This window comes from Halichoerus grypus, chromosome 9, assembly GCF_964656455.1.
Source record: "Halichoerus grypus chromosome 9, mHalGry1.hap1.1, whole genome shotgun sequence".
Lineage (NCBI taxonomy): Eukaryota > Metazoa > Chordata > Mammalia > Carnivora > Phocidae > Halichoerus > Halichoerus grypus.
The window spans coordinates 40,032,010-40,058,009 of record NC_135720.1 but is presented as its reverse complement, the minus strand read 5'-3'; the positions used below and the strand labels follow the sequence as shown (position 1 = coordinate 40,058,009).

Genomic DNA, 26,000 nt, shown 5'->3' with positions numbered 1-26,000 from the left:
CTACTACTAGAACTTTCAAGAAAACTATCCCACCTTGACTACAATTTATTTTTCTCTCTCCTTCATTTGATTTATATCTGTAGTTCCTTGACTTCTTTTTCTCTCCTTATTTATGTCTTCACCTATTCTCCTATGTCATATTACATTAATCTCATAGCTCTGTCCTTCAACTACTCTCTTAGTAATGGCAGTCAAGTTTTCTCCTTGTTTTTTCATCAGATCACTTGGTAAAACCCCAAAGTTGATTAACCTTTCTGCATTTAGAGTCATATATTTTATTCAAATTCACATAATGGTGTGCTACTACTTCCACCAATTTCTCGACTCAAAAGTATTTCTTTGGGCTTATGGTCAGCTTCTCTCCACCATTCCTAGCAATAGCTACTACAAACCTTTAGGCTGTTTACCTGATTGCATCATCTCCCTTACTTGACTGATAGAAGTGAGAGACTACCAAAAATCTTCAATCCACTATAAGTAGACCAAAGCATTCTATAAATAGCATTTTCTTAAGTCATTATTTTGTCTTAATTGAAGGAAATGAGATTACATTTTTTCATTTAAAAACTGCTTTTAAGCACTTGTTTTGTACAGGTATTATTCGAGCTACTAAAGATACAGTGTTCATGGAACATACATTCAAGTTGTTCTAATTATTTCAAATATATAATTTAAAAGTATATCAATGAGGACTAATCACTTTATCAAATTTAACTGAAAATACAGGTTTTACAAAACAAATTTTATGAGTATAAGGAATACAGATGCAGAATCATAAAAATCCAATCATGGTAGTGTAACTCACATATCTAAACATTTTAGTATCATTCTCTATTATAGGTTATCCAAAATAATTAAAACTTAGAATAATTTCCCTTAGTAATAATATTTATAATATATTTGATATACAAATATATTTGATAATGTCAAATAGTAAGTTTTGAAGTTACATTAAAAATATAAATAACTCTGAATCTCTTTAATTAATATTTGTATGACCACACAAGTAACTATGTTTTTAGAAAATAAAATGTACAGGTTGGCTTCTAGCAAAATCACAAGCTTTATTAACAGAGTGTAGGTTTAAAAAAAAGTCAAGCAACCTTTTTTTTTTTTTTTAAGGGGGGTAGGGAGAGCAAGAGAATCTTAAGCAGGCTCCACGCCCATTGTGGAGCCCAAAGCCCAGGCTCCACCTGGGTCTCAATCTCACAATCCTGAGATCATGACATGGGTTGAAATCAAGAGTTGGACACTTAACTGACTGAGCCACCCAGGTGCCCCAAAAGTTGATCAACGTTAAAGGCAGAAAGATCTAAGTTCAAAAACTGATTTGCAGTCTTGTTAGCTATTTCACTTCATTCAAACCTTATCTCACCTTGCTGGGCCTCAGCTTATTAAGTGAAAATGGCAAGCAATGATTATTACTACATTGTGGAGGTAGAAATACATAATTTAAAGGGCCTGATTGTAGCACCATTAGTAGATACTTTAAATGAATTATTTCCCCGATTATATTTTCATATCTCATATAGCCTTTGCCTAGAAAGGGAATTTAGAAGTAGTCAGTAGTGAAGTGGCAGGTATCATAGGCCTGGGTAGGAAGCCAGAGCACAGTACCTTCCTAAAAACTAAAAAGTATTAAGATTTGAGCACTAAAAATGACTTTCAGGAAAACAGAGGTGATCTCAGGGCTTCAGTGAGGACAAACTACCTTCTCAGGAAGCAGAGAACTGTACCTTAATTTTTTTCAGCAGTATTGTCATCCATTTAATATGGCTTTTAAAGGACACAATGAAACCCTAATAATACAGACCTCATTTTCCTTAGTGAGAACCTTTAGATGAAACTGGATATGCATTGTTTTCTGTTTTACTTTGTCCAAAAGTGGTCGGCTATTGCATGTTGCTTCCCAATCTGTTAAAATAATCTGCTAATAAACACGAAGACCCAAATTCCAGGTGCAGATAAGAAAACTATGCACATTCCTACCTTCTCCAAACAGCCGGGATTAGATCAAAAGGCAACCTTATGACACTTGGAGCACAAACCCTCCGGGCGCGCACAGATGGGTCAACCGACAAGTTGTAGCGTCCGGGAAGAGAGAGAGAAGCGAAATTCCTGCACTTACATCAAGCGAATTCTTAGAACCTGAACAGTCACCCAGGGAACTGAGAGTGGCAGGCGGGGAGGACATCGGTGCTGTGACGATCCCCGACGATTAGTTGTCTGTTAACGTGCACGCAGGAGAGCCAACAAGGAAGAGCCTCCGTTGCGCTAGCCCTCGAGCCCCAAGTCGCCCGGGGCTGCACCGCAAGTGGACACAGAAAAGGGTGAGGGGGGGTGAGGGAGTGCGCGCTCTGCTCTGGGGGCGGGTCCCGGCGGCCGCACCCTCCGCCCCCGAGTCGCTGCCACCTCCTGTCTGCGCCCCAGCTCGGCAGCTCAGACGCGGCCGCATCCCCGTGGACTGTAGAGGCGGCAGCGAGCTGGAGCCCGCGTCACTGTTCTCGGCCACAGGGAGGCTGGGCGAGCCGGAGCGCGAAGACACCTGGCCCAGGCTCGGCGGGAAGCTCTGCGAACCGGTGGTACGTACCAGGTGGAGGGGTAGCGGGCGTGAGTGTGGCTGGTGCGAGGAAGGAGGGAAAGGACTTGGGGAGTCGGGGGGGAGACTGGATGAGAGAAGATGTGGTAAGTGCAACTTTCCCATTTGCCTCTCAGTCTGCACAAACACGGGGGAGTTCAAAGCAGGTGCCCCGTATGCTAGAGCGACCACATCATTACTATGCAAACTAAGGTACCTTTAGAGTGGAAGAGGGTGCTTAGGTCAACAGGGGTAACTAGGGAGGTCGGGTCACCTGCTTTTTGCCGGCTCTGCTCTGAAGGTGGACATTAGTGACCTCCTGTCATAAGTTGTTGAGCCCTTAGTCTCTCTACCCGCAACGCCACGTCGTTTTCCCTGGGCTGCACGTTCCAAACTCGCGGCCACTCGCTCGGCAGAGACCCGAGCCCTAACCCGCTCTGCCAGCGTCGAGCTCTGTGCTTTAGCCAACTTGCCTCACTCCACTAGTCTCCGTTCATTCTTTGGCAAAATATGGGACTGATTAGACCGGATGATCCTGAGGGTCCCCTGCAGCTATTGGGATTTCCCCAAGCCTAGGACCCCTGCCCGCGAGGGACCCGAGTGTAAAGTGGTCTCAGGGGCTTAGGAGATGGAGGGCGTGGGTCCTCGTTGCTGCTGCTGCAATCCCTTGGGGAAGCACCTGGAAGTGTCTTCTGGGGAAGATGGCCCAGCTGCCGCTGCCGGCTCTCTGCTGAGTGAGGCTGAGACAGGCCAGGCCCATCCTCGTAGAACTCATCCCAGGAAGCTCAGCGGAACTCGGTTCCTTTGGAAAGCGCTTGGCATGAGCGGGACAAACGGGAAACACACTTAAAAAAACCCACAAAAGCCAAAAACAACCCCCCTCCCCAACCCAGCAGGTATTATTAGTCAGAGTCTGCAGGACTGGAAAGTGGAGATCCAAGGCGGAAGACCACTTAAACATCCACTTAGAAAATAATCAAAAACTAAAAACAATTAATGGTTTGGATACCGAAAAAGTATTGGATAAGAATTACTATGAGCACTGCATTTCTCTTTGTGTTCATGTAGATTCAAAATCCATCTCTCCACTCTTTACAAGATGCCTTTCTTCATACTGACATTGCTACACATTTAAAAAATCCTTCTGGGATTTAGTATTCAGAAAGCTCAGAATTTGGGTTATTAAAATGAGATGTGATGGCCACATAGCTCACAGAAAGTAGTGTAATGGAATAGATAGATTCTGGATCAAGCTTGGTTAGACCAGCATTTTTGAAAACCTTTTTTTGTTTCCTGCTAATATAAGCCATACTGGTCAATGCCTCTCTGTTCACACTATCTCAAAAGAGTTCATTTTCTAAAAAGATATTCTGGAAGATAAAATGATTGAATTTTGAAGTAAAGTATGATTTTTTGGAGGGAGGAAAGTCTTCAGTAGTTGATTTTAGTCTTATCTTTACCACATCTTTCTATAGCAAAATATCGAAGGCTAATGGAATGCTTTATGCAGGATATTTAAAAATGTGTCACATTTCATTTGTGTTAAACAAATTTTCTCCTCTTTAGTCAATTTTAAACTAGAAATTTAGATATTTAGAAATTTACCCCTTTCAGTGATTTTTAAGGAAAAGTTACCAAGTTGTAAAAACATCACCATGATTCAGTTTTAACATTTTCATCACACCCAAGAGGTCCCTCATGTCCATTTATAGTTAATCTCTGTTCTCACACCAGATTCAGGCAACCATTAATCTCTTTTCAGTCTCTATAGATTTGCCTTTCCTGGACATTTCATATAAATGGAGTCATACAATATGAGGTGTTTTGTTTACGGCTTCTTTCACTTAGCATAATGTTTTTGAGATTCCTCTAGGTTGTAGCATGTAGCAGTATTTCATTCCTCTTTATTTAATAGTTTTCCATTGTATGGATATACCACATTCTGTCTATCTATTCATCAGTGAATGCACATTTGGATTGTTTTCAGTTTGAGGCTATTATGAACCATGATGCTAATGACATTTACATGCAAATCTTAGTGGATATATATGTTTTCATTTCTCTTGGGTAGATATTTAGACTTGAAATTGCTGGGTTGTATGATAAACATGTCTAACTTTGAAAGAGCATTATAGAATGATTTTTATGTAGAAGTTATGTATTTATGAAATGTAGAAAATTCTGGAGAAATAAGTGTTTCTTACTAGATCATATATTATTTGATACATATGTAGAGAGAAGTTTGGGAGAGGAAACACTTTGTTTCCCTTCAAATTTAGAGCTCAAGTAATTTTGAAAAAGAAGTAGTATTTTTCAGAAATAAAATATTTTAAGGACAGTTGTTTTAGAGCAGTTTTAGATTCATAGCAAAATTGAAAGGAAGGTATAGAGATTTCCTATATACTCTGAGCCCCCAGACATGCATAGCCTTCCCCATTATCAAAATCCCCCACTAGAGTGGTACATTTGTTACAATGGATGAACCTACATCGACACATTGTAATCATTCAAAATCCATAGTTTACCTGAGGATTCACTCTTGTACATTCTATGGGATTGGACAAATGTGTAATGACAGGCAATGACAGGCATCCATCATTATAATATCATACAGAGTATTTTCATTGCCCTAAAAATCCTCTGTTCTCTGCCTATTCATACCTCTCCCCGATTTCTTTTGTTTTAATGCTTAAGGAGTGTAAATCAGGCTTAAAGAAGACTAAATTTCCTTTAGTGTCCATTGAAAATGGAAAAGAAAGCAATTTGAAAATTGCATTTTAAATGTTGATGAGACTCAGACCTGAATGGCTTGGTAGTAAATTCAATGGTTTTCTATTCCTTCAATACAAGATTTTAATTGAGTAAAAGATCATTTCTTTCTGAATATAAAAAAAAACCCCTATAAATCCTGTAATAAAATAAGCTTCCTTAGCCATGATACCTCATAATTCTTTTAAATAATAATTAAACATAGTCTATTCTTAGATATAGAGATCTAAGGCCCATGATTGATTTGTGATATGTACAAAAATCATGTATTAAGGATAAATCTAGGGCTCCTGTATTCCTGTTTTAAAACTTCTGCCATTGGGGTGCCTGGGTGGCATTGGTTAAGTGTCCAATTCTTGGTTTCAGCTCAGGTTCATGAGATCCAGCCCTGCATCAGGCTCTGCACTCAGTGTGGAGTCTGCTTAAGACTTTCTGTCCCTCTCCTTTGCCTCCCCGCCCCCCGCCGAAACAAAACAAAACAAAACAAAGCTGCCATTAGTACAGTGCTCTTCTGAATCTTGTTGGTCTCAGAAATTTTCATGTTAATATGCTGTATGTACTTTTTATAAGTCATTATCAGTTAGTGACATTCCATAAAAAGAATTCAGGTTAAGAATTTGAACATACTCAGAAAGCCAAAAGTGGTTATTATTAATTTTTTTTATTGGAAATACAATTGATTTTGAGAAATCAAATAGTCTACTTTTCACTGAAGTAAGATAAATTATTTCAGTTCTCAATGGCAAAAGCAGTGTTATGCCCAGGAATGGTGTATGTTGTAGGCTTTATAAGTCAGAGAGGATTTGTGTCCTCCATTCACTCCTATTTTTAAAATATGATGGTGTCCAAGAGTTGGAATGTTTAGTTAGAAAAGAATTTCAGAGCTGTCTAAATAAGAATAAAATAATTTGGATTTGTATATATTCCTGAACAGGAGGAGGTAATCTCACCTAGAATCCTGGATCAGTTAGAATAGGATTTCTCAGACTGCAAGGAAGGTCAAGGATATGGAGACACTTTGAGATTATGTAGTCTTGGAGCCAAGAGTGCTTGAAAACTGTTAGGAGAATGTACAGGGAAAATAAATGGAGCTAAATTTTTTCTTTTACCTCTTAAATTCTTCCTTCCCACAGTCCCTACTTTCTGCTAAGCCCTAATATCTACCACGTTGATGAAAAAGAGTCCCCATTTGGGAATATGGAAGTCATCATGGTTAACTCTAAGGCTTTCATTTTTTTTGAGTGAAATAAAGGAGGAAACTGAGGTCGAGTGTGATAGTTTTAGGAATAAAACCATGGAAAACAGGGAAGAGTTAAGCAATTTTCCCAAACATGCGTCTACTTAAATGACTATATCGTTCTTTACTTCTAGACTTCTAGACTAATCTTTATGGGCTGGGCTAATATGTCTCAAAAGAAAGCTATATATATATATAAACTACATATATATTAAACTATATATATATTTTATTTTTTATTTTTTTTTTGAGAGAGGGCAAGTGTGAGTGGGGGGAGGAGCAGAGGGAAAGGGAGAGAGACTCTTAAGCAGACTCCATGCTCAGCACAGAGCCTGATGCGGGACTTGATCTCACAACCCTGAGATCATGACTGAGCTGAAATCAAGAGTTGATTTGACTTAACCGACTGAGCCACCCAGGTGCCCTGAAAACAATATTTTAGAAATCAGTGTGTGTATGTGTGTGCACACACATGTGCACGTGTAACTAAGGATGTCTTACAACTCATGCAATTATATTAGTTTATTATGTTTGTTTATTTAAAAGATGAAAATAAGTGTTTCTCTCATGGAGTCTCTGAAGCCAGATACACTATTAAATTTCAAAACACTGAAATAAACCCCTCTTGTCTGCCTTTCCCAAAGAGGCCTTGAAATCTAATAAAAAGCTAGATTGTAGATATGATGGATTTTTTCACATTCTAAAGGTTTATAAAGGGTCCATCAAACCAAAAGATGTTATAAAGTCCAAGGCTTTCGCAGAAACCACTCTGCCTCTTAGTTTCTACATCCCTGAAAAAGGATATCTATCATAATTGTGTTCATTGCAGTACAGAAGAAGTAACAAAAATAAAAAGCAACTCTACATCTTGTGTCAACAAGGCTGATTCTTTCTGGGGGGACTCAGAAAGAGATCTACAATAATCTACATCTTTCTAATATGCCATGAAACTGTGTATTTGTGGCTATAGATACTCTTCTAGTTCTGAGGAGATCTGTTCCATGACTCTCTCCTGCTTCTGGTGGTGGCTGGCAAGTCCCTTGCAGCTACCTCCTGGGAGCCCAAAAGAGAAACTGGAAAGGGCATTGTCATAGCAACAAGGGTATGTAGAGTGTCAAAATGTGTGGCATGATCAATAGGTCATACTCATGAGATGACCCAGTAGAAGAAGGGCTGAAAGGATTTTTTATTTGACAAGTAGAAAGGCAGAGGAACAGTTTTATGATCGGGAGGTGGAAGCCAGATTTTATTGGGTGAGAAATGGAAAGTAAGGGAATGGGGTCAGCCAGTGTTGAGTACTCATCCTAGGATTATAGCCAAAAGATGGAAGAAAAAAGTGGGTGGGTAGTGGGGGTGAGGACATAGGGTCAAATTAATTTTTAGTTACTGTTTCAAGGAGAGCCTTGGTTCTCTCTTTAGAAGCCATGAAGAAGTAATTAGTGTGGAAGAGGCTGAAGGTACAGAAAAGATAATTCATGGAGCGGATTTCCAAAGGAGGTAATGGGATTAGAACAAAAGTAGAGGCCTTCAACATGTATTTTTCAATTTGTAACACAAGCTTGAAATTTTTCTAAGGGACCATAATTATTTTTTCTTTCAGTGGAAATGATTATACACGTTAAGGGAATGGAAACTTCTTTTTTAAAGATTTATTTTGTTTTAGAGAGAGAGGGAGAGCACAGTGGGGAGAGGCAGAGGAAGAGAGAGAGTCTTAGGCAGAATCCATTCAGAGTGCAGAGCCCCATGCAGGCTCAATCTCACGACTCAGAGATCACGATCTAAGGCGAAACCAAGAGTTGCAAACAACCAACAATGCATAACTGCCTTTGCCACCCAGGCGCCCACCGGGGACGGAAACTTCTATTTACTGAGCAGCTTACCAGGCCCAGGCTAGGTGCTTTCACATATTTCATTTATTCTCCAACCTGTGGAGTTGGCTTTATGGCTCTATTTTCTAAATAAGTAGGTGAAGAAAGTGGCAGAGTTGAGATAAAAAGCCAGGTTTGACTGGTGCCTAGATTCACAGCCTGCCATTCTAACTTGAAATACTCAGCTCATTCACTCATATTGGACATTCTTTTTTTAAAACATTTATTTTTTCATTAATATATTATTCATTTTACAATCTTCCTAAATTAGCCCCCTATTAGTTTTCTTTTTTAATTGTTGTTGTTGTTTTAATGTAAGCTCTAAACCCAATGTGGGGCTCTAACTCGTGACCCCAAGATCAAAAGTCACATGTGCCAGCCAGGTGCCCCTCATATTGGACATTCTTTTTTTTTTTTTTTTCCATATTGGACATTCTTAACCGTCACTGCTGAATATGACACATGTCCTGTGCCCCTCCTCAGTATTAGTTGTTAAGATGGTTACAAAAAAGCAATGTGATAACTTCGGCAGTGTATCCACTGTATCCTGACATAGTCAAAGTCCTGTACCACTGAACCAGGTTTGGTCTACACCAGGTCATTTCAGGTTTTCCATTCATTTGTACCATATGGATTTGACAGTGCAGAAATGGGACCAGTCTACAACATGGTGGGGGGGGTGAAATTTTTATTTGTTTGCTTCAGGGAGAGAGGGAGCAGGTTTTCAGGGGGAAGTGAGACATATTTTCCTCACAGGGTAGATATAGGTCCGCTCCCTGAGATGTTTGTGGAATTTTGCCAAAAAATATTAAGATTCAGGTAAAACCCAGGATACGTTGTTCCAACTCTGAGGAGTCCGTGTTTTGGGTTCTAGTTTGAATCTTTTGAAAAGACATATAAACCTTTCAGTTTTAACTGCAAAATGGGGGAAACAAAGCACTTTTTTCCTCATAGATGTTTATTTTTACCAACTTTAAATAAGTACCCTATTTTATCCTAATTTGCTGAAAACTTTTTATAATATGTATCAATAATTATTATTGGTCTTAATAGTCAATGGGTTCAATTCTTCAGTTTGTTGGTTTTATCTCAATATGATCCACTTGAAATATGAATTAATGAAATCAGGATTTTGTATAATGACAACAGTTTAGGTTTTATCTAAAAACATCTCAAATTATCTTACAAAAAGATTGTTAAAAGTTTACTTTATTTGTTAACTTCTTTCAGATATTATTTATCATAAAGCCATTATGTAATTAAGAACATTTAAAGATTTTTAAATTTAAGTTTTAATATTCAATACTGATTATCTTCCAGTCTTGGTACATTTATAAGGTTATATTTTTATATATAATGGGATACAGATTGTAACCTATTGCAAATTTTTTAAAAACTAGCATTTTTTCCTTCTTATGTAAAGTGACCCATGAAATAGTTTTTGGCTAGGTGAACTTATAGTTCACTTTCCAGTTTACCAAATGGGTACATTCTAATTCTGCTCTATCCTGTGGTAATCATTGATTTGAGAATTGAGAAAACAAAAGAAAAACATACCCAATCCATTACAATACATTGCTTTAAATATTAGCAATGTTCAAATGTAGAATTCAGTTTTTCCAAGAACAATATGTGCTTGCTATTGTAAATTCTTTACCAAGAATCACAGATTCTCACTCAATCTTATCTTTTTTTGTCAATTATCCCTTGTTATATTATAATGAGTTATTGTGCATGTTATTTCCAGATCAGGTGATGTTTGCCACTTAAAATACTACTAAGTTTTAAACTTTAAAATTTTTAAAGAGTTTTTGAGGTAATATACATTGCAGTGAAAATCAAGAAATTTCAGAATTGCATTAAGAAGAAAATAGTCTCTACCGGTATTTCCACCAAGAATTATAAAATCCTTTGCACATATGTAGCTTTAAAAAACCAAAACTGATGTAACAGACACCCTATCTCTCACTTAATATATCATCTCAATATATGTTTCCTAGGCAACAAATTATATTTTTAATGGCTGCATAGTGTTCTGTTACATTTTTAAATAATCCTTATTGGTAAATATGCAGAATGTCTCCAAGTTTGGTTTTATTAACAATATCATAGTAAATAACTTTGTTCATAATTTTTACACACTTTACATACCTGTTTGATTAATTCCTTTGGATAAATTTCTAGACATAAAATTTGTAGGTCATAACATATTCACTTTTTAAAGACTTGATACATTTCGCAAAATTTCAGAGGGCCTATAGGTTTTATACTCTAAATAACATTTTTACTAATATACTAATAGTGTTTCAAAAATTTAAAATTTAGAAACCAGTGGGAAAAGATAGCTCATATTTGTATTTCTTTGATCAAATTTCTTTGACTATTTTTAGTTAGTTAATATGTTTATTGGATATTTTAATTTAATTTTTCTGAGTTTTTTTTTATATTTTTTGCCTACCTTTAATCCTTTTTTGTTTGTTTTGAACTTTTTATTCATAAGATTATTAACTCCTTGTGTGTCTGCTACACTGCAATTTTTATTTTTATTTATTTTTTAAATAATTTATTTATTTATTTGAGATAGAGCGAGAGCAAATGAGAAAGCATGAGCGGGGGGGAGGGGCAAAGGGAGAGGGAGAAGCAGGCTCTCCACTGAGCCCCTAGGGAGCCCAACGCGGGGTTCCATCCCAAGACCATGACCTGAGCCGAAGGCAGATGCTTAACCAACTGAGCCACCCAGGCGCCCCTTACACTGAAATTTTTAAATCAGTTTCTTTTTTTTTTTTTTTTTTTGCCATTAGTTATTTAGGGAACATTGCTTTGTAGAATACTAAACATTTTATGGATGTCAAAGCTATCATTTCTTCTTGTATAGTTTCTTGTTTTGTTAAGCTTGAGAAGAACCTTCCCACTTATAAAATATTCACCTACTTTTTTATAGTACTTTGGATTTTTTTTTTAATTTAAATTTTTAATCCTTTGGAATTTATTTTAGTAGGTACTGAACTAGGGGAAATGCCTTTATTATTATTATTTTTTTTTAATGGCCAGTCTTGTCTTGAATCCATTTGTTCTATAACTGATTCCTTCTCCACTGATTTGAATTCCATCCCATGGCTCCTCGTTCCTGTACCTCCTTGGAGCCCACCTTCCTTATAGCTGTCCCTACTATTGTGAAGTCCCACAGACTTTCTACTCACACACTTTTTTTTGCCACTGTTCCTGCACATGACTGCAGGCTCTTTGATTGTCTCCCTAAGATGCCTTGATCCACATCTGTCACTCACCACCTCACCCCAGAAGGAAAAGGAATTCCACGCCTCATATCATAATTGCTAGCTCTTACTAAATTCCCATATTACCAGTTTTGGAACATAAAATTTTTTTTTAGTCCTGAAAGACAAATAATTTTCTAATGCTTCAAACCTCTGTTTTTATCTTTTGTCTACTCATTTTTTCTCTCTGCCTTGAAACTTTATTATGCTTTGTGCTGTCTCTCCTTAACCTAATCTCTGCTATTTTTCTTCTTCAAAACCATTTGATCATGCCCTCTGGAACACCTATTCCATCACAGTAAACTCCTCTTTACCTCCACTTTTTGCCCTGTCCATGAAACTTGGTATCTCACTTCCTCTGAGCTCTTTCTGTTGGAGACTGTTTATTATTCCAAAGTTCATGAATCTCAGGGTAGAGAGGTGGGTCACATGCCCTCCATCTATCCATATCCCACCTCTAAACCATTATTTCTCCACCCTCTTTTACTCATCCCAATTTCTTTGAGCCATCTGGCTATACTGCCCTCTACCATTGCTCATTCCTATCATCAACTCTCCACTTGAACAAACCCTTCCTTCACTGAACACTCTAGTGACTGGTCATCTTTTCCCAGCCTTCTGTCCTCAATCTGGGTGACTTCATATCTACATCTAACACCACGACCTCTCAGTTTTTGATCTCTACAACCCAATCAGTAATCTTTTCTTTACTACTTCTCACCCAACCATTTCTGTAGCCACACCCTGGACTTGTTATCATATGAAATTATTCCTTCCTACAACTTTAAATTCAGAAACTCTCTGGGCATAGCACCCTATATTCCTTTTTTTTTTTTTTTTTTTAACACCAATCCAAAGATTTATACCTACATTTGTCCTGTGGCTTCACTGGGATGGCTGATTTTTGACCCATCTATTTTCACGCTCCATACTCTTACTGCTTGGAGTAAGATGTTTTGCAGTGGATTCCATGTTTCCATCAGCACAAGTCAGTGAAGAACCTAAGAACTCTGTGTGGTTCTGGCTAGTCCCTGACCACCTTCTCCCCTACAACTACAGCAACTTCACAGCCTCATCTATTTTGAGTCCTTCATGACCTAATGTCCTCCTATCTTCTTGTTTATGCAAATTACTGAAGGGATCCTTATACTCCCAAAAACATGAGCAAATTTCCCGGCTTTTCTGGACCTGAAAGGTTTCCCAGGATGCTATCTATGCTATCTATGTAGAGTAAGTCAATGACTTTAAAGAGTCTACACTTCTGAAATTTTTGAAATCCCTTAGTTTCTTTTTATATATCACCTGTCTTCATCTTCATGCTCTGCTTGGTGACAAAATAGTTATCAACAGCTCCTGGCCTAAATTCTCAAGTTTAAATTCAAGGAGAAAAAAGTATTTTTACCTAGTAGCTTTGGCACCAGTCCTAAGATGGACTAACTTGTATCATGAACTCACTCTTTAAGCATTGCTGGGTTGGAAAAATGTAGTAAGTCTTCTGGGGCAGGTTTGAGTCATGTACCACTTCTGAACGAATCACTGTGGCTAGGTGCATCTGGAGCTCAGATTTGTAAGATCTGAGTCTCAACTTTATTCTTGGAAACAACTGAATCACATGGAGTAAATATAGGAGGGAAAGCTTCTCAAAGTGGAAATGGATGTTGAGAAGATGAAATTTTTACTATCCGTCAAACTGGTGACACACAGGTTAAAACAAAACAGAAGCACAAACGGGTGCTGATTAAACTTGTAAGACTGTCTTGTGAATAAAGACTGTAAATGTTATTAGTGCATAGATTTTATGACATTTATTTAGCAGCATTTTTAATATCCTGATTCTTTATTCTTTGTAGTTAAGTTACAAAATAATTAAGCTTTGTATAAATAAATTTTGTTTGTTGTAATCCTCTTTAATCATCACTAATGGATTTTATTTTAAATTCTGCCTGTTAAAATAATATTTTGAAGATAAATAATAAATAAGGGAATCCTTCTTTACACAAATATTTTTGCAGCTAACATTTAAGAAGACATATTAACAACAAAAAAAGAAAACATATTGACACATGATTTGGGAGATAACAGTAGAATTTATAACTAAACTAGAAATTAAAAAGCTTGATTGTAAGGCCAACTCAGATTTAGTCATGTGACCCTGAAGAAGTCTCTTAATCTTTTCAGATTTCAGTTTTTTGTCAACTTGATTATACTAATATGAATAATATGATTTCAGTTCTTCATCATGAAATCAGTATATTGAAAAAAGTACCTGAATTATTCTATTAGAGTCTATAGTTCCATATTTTAGTGCTGCATGTGCCCATTCATTTTCAGGTTCATTTCTCTGGATGCTTATGGATGTCCTTCATTAAAGCTTTTTATGGGGGCACCTGACTGGCTCAGCTGGTGGAGCATATGATTCTCAATCAGGGTCGTGAGTTCAAGCCCCACATTGGGTGTAGAGATTACTTAAAAATAATAAATAAATAAAGTGTTATGATATTTAAAAAAGAAAAAAAAAAAGCTTTTGGGTGACTGGGTGGCTCAGTTGGTTAAGTATCTGCCTTCAGCTCAGGTCATGATCCCAGGGTCCTGAGATCGAGTCCCAAGTCAGGCTCCCTGCTCAGTGGGGGAAACTGCTTCTCCTTCTCCCTCTGCTGTTCCCCCTGCTTGTGCTCTCTCTCTGTCAAATAAATAAATAAAATCTTCAAATAAAGTAAAATAAATAATAATAGAAAAAGCTTTTAATGAATTTTGGAACCCATCACATGCATCTCTGATATGAATACTTAACTAAATTCAAATAAACAAGTATCTATTAAAAAGCACCCTCTTGGATTCAGGTACTTGTGGTTAGTGATATAGTGCATACAGGAATGAATGAGACTCCATCCTTTCTAAAGAAGCTTAGAATTACATCTGTTTTGAGGAGGTGGGGGAAGATAATATACACAACTTTCCTGCAAGGCAGACAGTAGTAAGGACCACAAAAGAACTAAAAATTGCTGTGGGGTTTCAAAGAAGAGAAAGATAAACTTTAAGATTAATCAGAAAGACTTTATAGAATATGTAGTAATTGGGATGGTCCTTGAAAGACTGATGGAATTTCAATGAATGGGCAAGATATCCCTGATTGAGAAAACAGCATAAACAAAGGTACAAATACAGAAAAGAGTGGGACAGAGCTATGTAGAATTATTTAGGGACTGGGAGAAGATAAGGGTGGAAAGATACATTGGAGCTGTAGTGAAAAATCTTAAATGCTGGCATGAAGACTTTGGACTTAAATTTATAGTTAATTTGCATTCTCACAAGTTTTTGAGTAGGGAGTCATATAATCAGTGCTGCACTCTGAGTCAAAAATTATTTTGACAGTTTCTTTAGATGAGGATAAATACAAGAGTGGTGTGCATTTTTTAAAAGAAACCAGATAGAGAAAAAATGGTTATTAGTAGAATTGGTTTAAAAAATACTAAAGGATTCTGGTTTATAGCCAATTCAATATGAATTGGTATTGTCAAGTGTTTGTCCAACAAAACTAATATATTCGTAAGTTGTATTAATAGCAGTGTCTTATCCAGAACAAAGGAAGTGATGGCCCAACTCTGCTCTGCCATGGTCAAATTGTTCTCCTTCTTCTCCACCAAAAAATTCCCAGAAATCTAGAGGCATAACTCAAAGTGCTCCATAGAAAAGGGCAGTTTCTCTGAAGTTTTATACTCATCTGACAAGTATTAATTTCACATTCTACTTCATAATGTGTTTATTTTGTTTTAATATATAAATATGCTTTAATATATATACTATCAAGTAAGACTGCTTTGAGATACAAAATTTATCACGTGGTTGTGAGTACTTTCTGACACATAAATACTTCCAAGAATACAAGTTTCCTAGTTTCAGAAGTGCACAGCCTTACCAGTGTGTGGAACCCACAAACTTTTAATAGACTAAGAATTCATAGGCTCACAATTCAGATTTCCATTGATTAGAGTTTGTGTTGCATGGGTTAACCTAGACAGTCATGTTACTGCTAATATCAAAGTATTTGGCAATATGGTTGCATAAACATATATGTGAACTTATTATGGAAAAATCATAAAAGCATTGTTATATTCGAAAATGGAGGTCTGTATCTCTGGTGGTGCTGAGGTAAGAGGTTGAGAGGCTTTGAGATACTACACTGGTTGCAACATTTGTGAGCTTTTGTGTTTTGTTTGGTCATGTTCCTATTTTTAAAATTAGTGCTTTGATAAACAGAGATGTTGAATAAATAAAATTTTGTGAATTATTATTTAGGAAATTTTAAAATTAGAATAACTTTTCCTTGCTTTTTATTTGTCCTTTAGTTAGTTAATTTCTTTTATACTCTCTTCTGTATTTTAGTTCCAAGATTTCTGTGAAAACTTTTTAAAAAATTTATTTATTTATTTGAGAGAGAGAGAAAGAGAGAGCACGCATGAGTGGGGAGAGGGGTAGAGGGAGAGGAAGAGAGAGAATCTCCAGCAGACTCCCCACTGAGTGTGGAGCCTAACGCTGGGCTCAATCTCAGAACCCTGAGATCATGACCCTGAGATCATGACCTGAGCTGAAATCAAGAGTTGGATGCTTAACCGACTGAGCCACCCAGGTGCCCCTCTGCGAAAGCTGTTTTAAGAGTCTCTAATCTGAATGGGAAATTATCTTCCCAGAGACCAGCTCCAGACCAGCTTTTAGTGATTTGGTTGCCAGACCATGTAGCTCCACTGAGTTTCATGTTATTATAATTATAACAAAAGGGGCACATGCAATCTGATTATTTTAGCCATAATACTGGATGGATTGTATCAATGCAGAGGTATCTGCTTATTTACCTTCAATGATTCATCATAGTTTAGGGAGAAAAAGACTAGCCCAAAAGTCAGGAGACTAGTTTATTTTTGGTTTTTAGTAAATTGTTTAATTAACAGGTTAAAAATGTATTTTACCATTTTGCCCAGGAGCACAATTTTCTCATTATTAAACTATATTATAAACTCATTCTTAATGCTAAGGAATATGCCAGGCACTGAGGAAAGCAGGTTGAATAGAATAAGGTTCTAGCCTTTGAACAACGGGCTAATGTGAAGTAGGTAAATAACTGTGAAACAGTATGACCAATGCCATCATAGCAGTGTGAATCAGGAATAAAGATGCTCAGAGGTGGTTGAGTCATTCTAAAATCAGAGACAGTTTCTCAGGTGATGTTATTGTTACATCTTGACAGATAGCCAGTAGTTTGCCAGGCAAAGGGGAATGTGTCCTGGGAAGAGGAAAGAGACTTAAGAGTGTGTGAGGTGTTCAGGGAACTACAATTAAATCACATGGTGGACTAAGCAGATGTGGCTGGAAGTTTGATGGGCAGTAGATTCAGAAATGCCTTACATATCATGCTAAATAGCTTGGACTTGACTGATGGTTTTGAATTAGTGGAGTAGCAGAATCCTATTTGTATCTATAGTGTCCTGGTTGCAAGCCCATGTCTTTCGGAGCACCTACCTCTTCCTCTACAATAGAGATGTAAGGGACAGTAGGGAAGATTGGGGCAAGGCTGTACTCATGCACTGATGTGTAAGTTTTTAGATTGGTTAGGCTTTTGTCCTAAGGTTTTTAGATTGATTAGGCCTTTGTCCTAAGAGGTAGGTTGGATATAGATGGAAAAATACGACAGTTTAGATTTGTTGAATGTAGAAGGAGACACTGAAACTGAAGATGTAAATGTGGGTTTAACTATTGATTATAATTGAAAGTCTTTCCTAGAAATTGCTGTACTTTGAGTTATGTGTTAAAATATGTTAGGAACAGACTTGTAAAATTCTTATGTTTTTCCCATTTTTTTGGTCTGTTAACAGATGATATCTAAATAGCAAAATTCTTTGAAATTATGAAAGCTTTGAAAGCCATATTTTAAATGTGGTTGAAAAAAGAATGACCTCCTTTATGCGTGTGTGCGCTTTTTTAAATAGACTTTTTTGGCCACAGATTTTGGCTCTGATGCATTAGTTTTCTGTCAGCTTCTCTAAAGATCCAGGGATAGAGTTTAAATTAAGGATACATTCAAGAGTACCCTTCAGGGGAGGAACTAGCTCTGCTCTGATTTTTATTTAGCGACAGTTGGAGAGCATTCTGAGAAATGTGTAGATTATGTAATTAGTCACTTAGGGCCCCTGGCCTCCTGTTACCCTGCCCTCTCGAGAAGCAGTGCTCTGGGAGCAGCTGGGTCAGACTCAGCCCTGCTATTGCCTAGCAGTCCCCGTGGAGCAGTCATAAGGGGTTGTTGCCGAGCAACCTGGGGGCCATGGTGGTGCATCAGCCCCCATGGAGTTTTACAGTAGTGGGCCCGCCCCCATGGACGAAGTAGTACAGTTTGGCAGGGGGCCAAGCCTCCCTCAGAGGCACAAGGGTTGTTAGCAGTAAGTATTTGACCTTAGAATCAAAGATGATAATTTATGTTCTATGAACATGCAAGCAATTTATGGAATTATTGATGTAAATTTAATTAAACATGAACTGGGAGCAAGTCCGGTAGCTGTCGCAGCTAGAGTTCTCATTCCAAATACGTTCTTTCCAGTTTTTTTCCTCCTTCAGGCTTAGTTGCCAGGTAAGTTTCTGGGTAATGGAAAAATAATTTTTCTTTATGCCTTGTGGAATATGTAACTTTCCCTATTAACATTATTTAGCCAAAGCAAATACTTACATTTGAGAAAAATCAGCAAGCTGACTCTGGTCTGGTCGAGTCAGAAGATCATTCACCAGGCCCACATCTTATTTTATTTTTAATATTTGACACAGTCCATAAATGACTCTTCAGGAGAGTTGATAAAATGTCAAAACTAATCAGCTTTCCTAAGAAGGCTGAGTTCTGCTTTTAGGATTTAAAGTTGCCTGTGTTGAGCACCGGCTTCTCCTGAGGATCCAGGCACATATTTTGAAGGCCAGAATTGAGCCCTTTCAATATCTTGGAATAGCACATGGTCGCATCAAAGGCTAAAGTGTGAAGCAACGGAACGTGCAGCTGTCAGATTTGAGAAATAATTAACACTGACCAGCTAGAGGCAAGTGGTATGAACCTTATGTCCCTTCGTCCCACTTCGTTTCCATCTAGTGCTTCTGGCCTTGGGCTGTAACTGCCTGCTGCCGTGGGGACAAAGGGGAAGCTTCTTTGTGGCATTAGGTCTATATTCTTTCAGGGAACTATATTCTTTAAAAACAACAATGACGACAACAACAACAAAAACTTAAAAGCTTAAAAATTCCTCTCAAGAATTTCACACAGATTTTTGTTTTACACTCATAATGCACACTCACTAATGTATCTAAGCCAGTCAATTAGAGGACTACTTGGATATTTATATCAATACTACATAGAAAATTTTAATGTCTTTCTAAGATGCCTTATTTATAGCTACTTACCATTTATATGTGATCATTTTGCTCTTTTTATCATATGTATCATTGGTAGGAGCATTCTATTTATTTTTATACAAAGTTATAGAAGAGTGGTAATAAATCTAAAACATTAAGCACAGTATGTACCCGGCTTTATTCTTCTTAACTTCAATTAAGTACCCATGCCATTTAAACCTCCCAGTAACTGTATGTGATGGGTATTATTATTAAGATTATTTTACCTGTGGGGAAGTGTAGGCCTGCCCAGGAAGGTTAAGTAATGGGGCCAAATGTACACAGTGAAGATTTATGATCAGAAAGTTTTTCTTTAGAATCTGTGCTCTCGATCATTACAGAATACTTTAAGTTCCATGTTATTTCATGAGGGCAACTCAGTCAGTATTCACAACAGACTTGTTTCAGGTTCTAATGATATGATGAGAGAATGCAAGAGAGCGCAAACTATGAAATCATTTATATAACTAAGTTTGCTTATTTTGTGCTATGGGCCTATAGTCCACAGAAGGGAGCCTTTTTAATCATGCTTCTTTACATCCACCCAAATTCTGTGAATGTGTAAGATAAATTCAGCAGGCACTTGGCATTGAGGTTGTTTCTCTTCAGTATGAGATGTGAGGTATATATATATATTTTGTGTGTGTGTGTGTGTGTGTGTGTGTACGAGATGTGCAGGACTGGGAAGTGGTTAAAAGAAAAATGAAAGGAAATGAATAAGTGAATTGTTTTTGGATCAATTCTCCAAAAAAATTCGTATTTCCTAGAGCTTTGAAGCAAAACAATAAGTGTTAAAGAACTACTGTTTATTTTATTTTATTTTATTTTGGAACTACTGTTTAGCCATAAGAGAAAAATAATATAGGGAAAAAGTCCCCAAAGAAAATATCCCAAGAATATTGTGAGGCATCATGGTGCACAGTGGATCCATCATAGGCTTTAGAGTCAGATAGAACTGAATTTGAATCCTGTCTCCGTAACTTATTAGCTATGAGACCTTGGGGGGAGGTATCTCGCCATTTCTAAGCTTTGAAAAAAGTCCGCTAGGTGGTAGATTAATTGTGATGATGAAATGGAATAAAATGCTAAGTGTCTAGCAAGGCTTATGACACAGAACACGTGTTTATTAAATGTTAAAATCCCTTTGTCTCTTCCTCCCAGCAGCAGTGACATTGACAATGAAATGAAAAGAGAGTTATCCTGGGAACCAGAAGGGTCAAGGGAATTTCACAGTGGGATTATGGGGGCAGAGTGTGTCAACATTTTTAAGACAAAGTTGATCAACTTTGCCAAATTCCTATATAAAAGCAGTTGTACAATGCAGGCAGTACATTTCTAATTAGAAAACTTGGTTTTACTTTGCCTATTAAAAATGTTTATAACATTGACTTGAATCTAAGAGGACAGCTGGCTGTTTAACTATTTGTCTTAACTGAGAGGGAAACATGAGTAGATCTCTGATTCTTAGTAATTTTCATCCGTTCCTCTTAATTCATTCTTCAGCTACCAAGGCTTCATTCAAAAAATGTTTAATAATTTCAGATAAATTAAAAATATGACATTTAGGTAGCATTTTGATTTTGGTCATTGGTGGATATTTCTTATCAACTACTCTAGCTGTAACCTTCTCTCTCCTGAAAGGGTCTGTGTTTCTTCTGTGGTATCTCCCACGTAGTAGACAACAATGTTTGTTGACTGAATGAGTGGATGAAACAGGTTATTTAGAATTTTATGTATGTACAATAGCTACTAAAGCTTTTGAAGGTACAGCAGTTGCCAAGGATTTGGTTAGCAGGTTGGTTTAAAAACTGTTATAGAGGGGCGCCTGGGTGGCTCAGTCAGTTAAGCATCTGCCTTCGGCCCAGGTCATGATCCCAGGGTCCTGGGATCGAGCCCCGCATTGGGCTCCCTGCTCGGCTGGAAGCCTGCTTCTCCCTCTCCTACCCGCTCATCCTCTCTTTTGCTATCTCTGTCTCTCTGTCCCTATCTTAAATAAATAAATAAAATAAAATAAAGCTGTTATAGAAATAAAGCATATAAGGCGCCTGGGTGGCTCAGTCAGTTAAGCGATTGCCTTTGCTCAGGTCATGATCCTGGAGTCCCAGGATCCAGTCCCGCATCAGGCTCCCTGCTCAGTGGGGAGTCCGCTTCTTCCTCTGATCCTCACCCCTCTCGTGCTCTCTCTCTCTCTCACGCTCTCTCTCTTTCTCTCTCAAATAAATAAAATCTTAAAAAAAAAGAAATCAAGCATATATAGTAGGAAAAATAGGAGAGAATAGGTTGAGTTAATGAGAGGGAAACTTATAAGAATAAGTAAATAAAGGAATTTGAATAGAATAATGCTAATTTTATTGTAAAGATGTTTATAAATGAATATACAAGTTTTCCATATTTTCACATTCATGTATAAATTCATCTTTTTAGAAATAGAGCAAGAGTGAACATAAAACATTTGCAAAACTTTATTTTAAAGTTATGATGTATCTTTTTCTTATGCAAGTAAAGATGTATGAATTTTCCATTCAGTAATCACTAATTGAGTACTTACAGTATGTCGTGCTAAGTCCTGTGGATGGATGAATAAAACATTGCCACTCAAGATGTTCACAGGCTGCTAGGGAAGATTGTCACACACAGTGCTGTTAATGCAAAGCTGACCATGGTTAGCACACCAGAGAGTTTTGAACGAAGTGATTTAGTGTCAGGGCTTATGATTAGTATCAAACTAGAGCAATTCCAAAGAGCTTTACAAAAGGAGCAGCGTTTGAGTTGGGATCCTTTAAAGATGGCCCAGAGTCTGCTACTGAGAGCAAAGGATGATATGCATTCTAGGCAGAAGAGCAGGGTGTTTTTTATATGTCCTATTTGTGCTGTTCTTTTGTCATTTGTTGCTAGCCCAATATGGCCAAGGGGTTCAAACCAGCACATCTTACCACATCTTGTGCAAAGTCTCATGCATGGAAGGCACTCGGTAAATGTTGGTTTTGAGTATCTGAATGAATAAATGAACACACTTATAGATCCTTCTTAATATGCAACAATAATTTCAAGAAAAATTATACTTCGTGGAGGGTTATTTTCTTTACCTGATTATATCTATGCAATTCAAAGGAAAATTTAAACTTTGTAAACTCTGATTAATATTCATCTCACCAAATTTTAGGAAAATAAAGCTGTGGTCTTTATTCCTATCACTCTGCACTTCTCTCTATATACTTAATTTCTACACTTTCTTTGGTTTGTTTAGGTGTATGAGTTCAAATATATTCCCCCCTCCTTTTTTTTTTTTTTTTTAGTCTAAAATAAAAACATCCTTGAACTGAGGCTGCAGTGCTGTTTATATATGAAGTGGTGTTTGGGTTGATATTTTGTATTTCCTCTTTAGAAGCCAAACAAACTCATCCTGTTATACACATTCCACATTCTCCAGTTAAAACCTACAACACAATGATAGAGAATAGGCAAATATTTCATATTGGAAAGGGTCCAGTAATGTCTGGAGGAATTACCTGGGTTTTAAGGAGATTGCATGAACATTTGTGCCACAAATGAGAGTTGGGTTATTTTAGTTCCGGTAGTTTTAGCCAATTAAAATTTGTCACTGTTTTGAGCCCCTTCTCCCTTTCTTTCCTCTTTAGATTCAGCGTGTCTTGGAAATCCAAATATGTTAGAGTATGATTCCTTTGGTATTTTTCCCCCTTTGGAAGCCAAAACAAAACTCTTTAGAACATCACAGTCCCAAAGGGAAGCTGCAAGACTTAAAAGTGTGATCACAGCTACCTTTTCTGGGATCCCAGTCTGAATCTAGAGTTAACACACAAGAAGCACAGTTTTTATCTCTGCAGTTCTTCAGGGAGGGTAATAGCAGTATTGCACATTTGGTATTTTATTGTATGGGATCACCCTTGATTCCCAGAACAACCTAGAGAGATAAGCAGGATGAATATCTCCATCCCCATTTGATAAACAAGGCTCTGCCATTTACTTAACAAGAAAGGAGATGACTCGTCACAGTCCACAGCTGATAAATGGATGAGCTGGAACTAGAACTAAGGTCACTGCTTCTGCCTCTTTATTACAATGCCTTAGTGCTTTCTTGTGCTGGGTTACTTGTAAGCTGTGAGGAAATATGGAAAGCAAAGGAAAGAGAAGAGTAGTGAAATTATTTGAAAACTACCTTAATAGATGGCTAGCATAATGCTGTTGGCATTTGGGAGACAAGATACTTTATTTGAGAATAATGATTCAGTATTTCCACTATGTGTAATTCTTGGGGTTCATACAAATGAAAAGTTCAGTGAGTGTCCCAACATGAATGATCTGTGCAATATGGACTGGAAGGGGCATGTGTCAAACCAGGGCACCTAGTGAGAGGTATCTTAACATCTCTTAGAACTGATCGGGTGGAGGAAGGTGTGGGCCTGTGGGAATGGAATTGGAAGGGTGAGCTGAGGATCATTCTGAGCCTGAAATAGACAGAACTTGGTGCTTTATGAGGAAGAGGGGAGAGGAGAAAACAGCAGACAGCCCTGGACTCTTTCCTGCTCTGAATAACCCTCGTCAAGTTAGGCGGCACATACAAGCATAGGAATATTGATGCTCCTGGCCCCACATTTTGTAGAAAAAGGAACAGATAAATCTCTGTAACATGAAACATGGTGCTCTCATCTAGGACAACTAGGCATTTACCATGTGCTCACATATGTAGACTGCCCAGGCAAAAGGGGATCTGGTTCACCCAGTGATCAGTTGTAGCCACCTCCATCAGGAATATATGTGGAAATGAAAATAACCAAGTTGTTTTCTGTATTATTAGTTGTAAAATAGGGGTTTTTGATATATAAGTACTGAAAAGGATATGAACAGGAAAACCAAGCAAGTGGGTCGGATGCCTATTCACAGCAAGTTTTCAAGTTACCTCTTGATTTCAAGGCATTACATGCAGGCTGAATTTTATGGGGTTTGTTTTCTCTTCCAGAATTCCAAATATTATGGGAAAGACAATGTCCTTGCTCCTTGGCATTGGAATTCAAAGATGGACTGCTGTGGGGATTTATTGCTTTTAAAATCACACATTTGAGAAAGGTTGTCACTCAGCTCATGAATCTATTTTCAATGGAAATTTGAAAAGCTGAATAAAAATATATATCTTCCTGTATTGTTGATTTTACCATTTAGTAAGAATGTGTGTGACTGCTCTTGTTACCCAGTCTTAGAAGCAAAACAGAAGACAGATTGCTCAGAATACAGTTGATGAGTTTGAACAGTGAACAAATAAGAAGAAAAACACTCCACATTTATAAGGGAGTATTGAACTGCTTACTCAAGGAAATTTATCCACTTCCTGCTATAAATCAGAAGAGTATAAAAAAGAAATCAGGATGAGGAATGAAAAAATAACAATGAATGTTGTTTTAAAATTGTGTGGCATTGTGTTGTTAAATTAGACAGTGTTATTGCCTCAGGGACCATTTATTCTTTTCCAAAAGAGACAAGGAATGAGAGATGTTAATCTTAATAAATCTTTTTTCCCCTTTGTTTCTTTCAGGGATCACAGTATACTGAAAGGCACTCGATCAAGAGAACTCCGGGGGAAGCTGGGAACCATCAAGTTATTGAGGCCACACAGGGGGCAGAAAGACAGAGGTAGGTAGGCTTTTGATCCATCAATCCTGCTGTTGAGGATGTCCCTAAAAATATCTTTGTTACTATAAAGTCAGAGGACAGCCAACAAGAGGTATGGTGGTAGGTCTTTATTTTAGAAAACAAATCAATACAGTTTAATCGCAGCTTAATAGAATCTATTGTTATTGTCAAATTAATAGCAAATAATGCATGCTGAGAATTTGAGATAGACATTTTCATCTTGTGTTTGCCAGAGACCAGTGATTAGTACAGAGACCGAGCTTGGTTTGATATTTACATTCTTAGCTGTGCTTATTTAAGTTGTTCTTAGCAGAGGAAGTCAGCAAACCAAAATAATGTTTTAAATTTATAGCCTTTAAAACAGAAGAGAAAGTCATTATATTACCTATTGGGTCAATTTTAATCTCCTCAGAGACCATAGTAAATACAAGCAAATATTTCTTGATGACACTGATTGGTATACATAAATCTGAAATACTCTTTTTTTGAGAAACAGATTTATTTGTGCTGGTGATATGTGTCTGTATATCCATGTATATCACATATTTCATATTTATAAATAACATATATATGACAATGATGTATATATATATATATATATGACACCCATTTGTGCAGGTGACTGTGAATATATATATAGATCTCTGCATATACTCATATGTATATATAGTATATATATTGTATGTATCTATATTTATATCTGTATATGCTTATATTCATCTATCATGGGCCCTTTAAAAATGAGGCTACATTCATGTTGCAATCTTAATATTTCACGAAAATTCTGTTATGTTGGTAGGACTTATATTTGAGGCCACTTCAATCTCTTAGTGCTGCGTTCTCCCAGCCAGAGAGAGAGACTGGCCGCCCTGTTGCAGTTCAGATGGCTGATCAGGAAACATGGAGTAAGCCTCAGCCTTTGTGAAGGTTCTAACATTCTCCTCCCACTCTCAGATTCCCATGAGAACAAGAAGCTCCAAGGGAACAGGAAAGAGTGGAAGACATTAAATTTGGTTTAGGCTCATTGCTTGTTTTTCTCAAAACCAGTACAACTTTTTTTTTTTAATAACCCATAGTAATTTCATGTAGACAGTGGCAATATGTTCATTTTCATGTGTTATCAGAGCATTTTTACTTTCATGTCCACCTTTAAATTTATTACTGCAGAGAGTAACATGTCTTAATTGAAATGTACCTTTTATTAGGAA

The 26,000-nt window shown here is 37.2% G+C and overlaps 1 protein-coding gene across 12 annotated transcripts in view; it reads left to right on the top strand.

The window, feature by feature from the left end:
- PKIB (cAMP-dependent protein kinase inhibitor beta) overlaps positions 1-26,000 on the top strand; it is a 138,800-nt gene that overhangs the window by 38,071 nt on the left and 74,729 nt on the right. For 8 of the 12 annotated variants that reach the window (XR_013441133.1, XR_013441134.1, XM_036088699.2 and 5 more), the window contains exon 2: positions 24,695-24,792. The gene's annotated coding sequence lies outside the window, so the exon portion shown is untranslated. Of the gene's footprint in view, positions 1-2,002; positions 2,331-2,425; positions 2,583-24,694; positions 24,793-26,000 lie in introns of those variants that run through there. The other 4 variants (XM_036088752.2, XM_078054790.1, XM_078054788.1 and 1 more) reach the window with 2 other exon arrangements.